We start from the raw sequence: 2,713 nt of genomic DNA on the forward strand, positions 1-2,713 counted from the left end.
TTTCTCTGTTGATAAGAATGTTGTTCATTGGTCCAGTCGTGAGGACCACAGTATGACAAACTCACTAGTCTATCAGTTTGTCATACTGTCATTTGTCATACTGTCATACTGTCATACTGCCATCTGTCAGTTTGTCGTACTGTGGCATGGTGGACAGGTTTCAGATGAGCTTCCGATTATTTAGTCACTGAAAGCCTTATGAATAGCAGAAAAATGTAATAGATCATAATAACTACCTCTACAAAGAATTTGAAGTCCACTTTAAAGTGCAAAAGACCTGTTTAAAATGTTAAAAGCAAAGATGTCACCCATATCTTGAACTTCCAGAAGAATGAACAAATCTGTCTTGAAAGACATGCAGCTAAAATGCTCCTTAGAAGAGAGAATGGCAAGGCTTCATCTCATTTACTTTACACACATTACCAGGAGGGACCAGTCCCTAGAGAAGGAAATTGTGCTTGGCAAAGTAAAAGGTCAGCAAAAAAAATGAAGCTAAGATCAACAAGATGTGGTGGCTACAACAATGAGTTCAAATACAGCAATGATCTCAAGGATGTCACCAGATATGTTTTTGGACATAGGGTCACAAGCAGAACCAACTCTGCTGCAGCTAACAGCTCCTTGCGTTTTAGCCTTTGGAGTCCGTGGTGTAAATGGTTTAGGTACTCAGCACCTAACAAAGTTTGGTGAGTCACGTTCACCCAGAGGTCTCACAAGAAGAGTCTGGCAATCTAATCTAGTTCTGGGGAAAGAAAAATAGCCATTGAAATAATAATGGAGCCCAGTTCTACTCTGACACATGGGTCACTAAATTGAAATCAACTGATGGGTTTATAAGAAATAGTCTTGGATGGAACAGTGTGGAAATAAGCATAAAAATAAGGGACACCTAAGTTTTCCAACAAAATCCTGTGGTAGTCTCCAATTCTATGCCCCAATTTAGATAAGCAAGAGAAAATACAAAACTTGGGGCGCTAATTAAATCTCCAACTCTTTGTTTTCTGAACAACCTTTTATGAGCCATCAATAATCATGTTCCATTCCAATTGGTAGTCAGTCAGCTAAAGATTTGCAGAAATTCTTACCATTTATACTGGAAACTTACAGCTGGCTAAATAATATCATTAGCACAAGTGAAGACTGAGCTAGTGAGGCTCATTTACTCATTGAGAAAAAGCAACTAAATTTTGTTTAGATCTACTCATCAGACTATACTGAGCACTGCACATTAAATCAGTGGTATCATTAGGTTGTTGCTACCCAATGCAGTAACTCCTGGCGTCACGCGCACACACGAACGCACGCGCTCGCACGCACACCCACAAGTCCACGGATCCCTTCCTATACCTTCTGTATTATTCAAGGAACATGCAGAATCCTTCACAAATTTTATTATCAATTTTAATCATAGACTAGTAAGTAATAAAGCGGTAAATTGTTTAAATATAGTATTACTTAGATTATATGAATACTAACAAAATTGCTTTTGTAAAATTTTTCTACACTGAAATAAAACATTAGTGACATACATTATTAGGAATTTAAGCAGAAGCCTTTGTTGTTTTTCTTCTTATCCTTTAATTACTATTTCAATCACAGAAAAATGTATTGATAAACTTATACATATTAATTACCACAACACAATGCTTGGTAAAGTAAAGGGTCAACAATAACAAAAAAATAATGAAGCTAAGAAGATCAACAAGATGTGTTGACATAGTGGCTACAATTATGGGTTCAAACACAGCAATGACTGGAAGGATGGCACAGGACAATTCTTTTGTACACAGGGTTGCAACAACTTTTATTGCTAAAACAACAGAACACTTAATCAAAATCAGCAACTATGAAATCACTATACAGTCAAGTAGGTTCCTACCAATAGTGACCCTAGAAGGGTTTCTGAGAAGTGGCTGATGAGTTTGAACTGCCAACCTTGTGATTCAAACTGACTTGTGGTCAAGTGCTTATCCTAACATGCCACACCAGGACTCCACAAAAGCAGCCTGTGCTTGTTATCATGCTGTATGGATGAAACCATGTGATTTTAAGAGTCATTGTGATTGGGTAACAACCACAGTTCTGACCAAACCACATGTAGGTTTCCACTCATAGAGACCTTGTAGAGATTTCCAAGGAGCTTGAACTGCCAACCTTGTGGTTAGCAGTCCAGTGCTTATCCTACAGTGCTACACCAGGAGTTAGAGGGTTCAAAAAGTAAATTGGCATAGAGTTTTAGTCTTGGAAGTATATTGTTACATGTAAGCTAGGCTTATAAAAAGTTTTGTTTAGTTGTAACTACAGGACAATTTTATAAAGAATAGCTTTCGGTTGCAACATTGCCCCATTTTATAGACATTCATTTGTGTGTCACCCCCAGGGTTGAGTGTCACCAGTGCAACCCACACTCCCTCATCTGTTAATGATACCACTAGGTTAGACTGGGCCCAAGGCTCAACCTCACTTCCTTCTTCAACAGCTTTATTTCATCAGACCTTTTTAAAGTGTTGAAGAGCAAAGATGTCAGAGCTTGGGGACTAGGTATGTCTGACCCAAGCCATGGTATTTTCAATAACCTCATATGCATGTGAAAGCTGGACAGTGAATAAAATAAACTGTAGAAGGACTGATGCTTTTGAGTTATGGTGTTGGAGGAGAATATTGAAAGTGCCATGGGCTGCCAAAAGAACCAACAGATCTGTGTTGGAAAAAG

The sequence above is a fragment of the Chrysochloris asiatica genome, unplaced genomic scaffold (genome assembly GCF_000296735.1).
Source record: "Chrysochloris asiatica unplaced genomic scaffold, ChrAsi1.0 scaffold00381, whole genome shotgun sequence".
NCBI lineage: Eukaryota > Metazoa > Chordata > Mammalia > Afrosoricida > Chrysochloridae > Chrysochloris > Chrysochloris asiatica.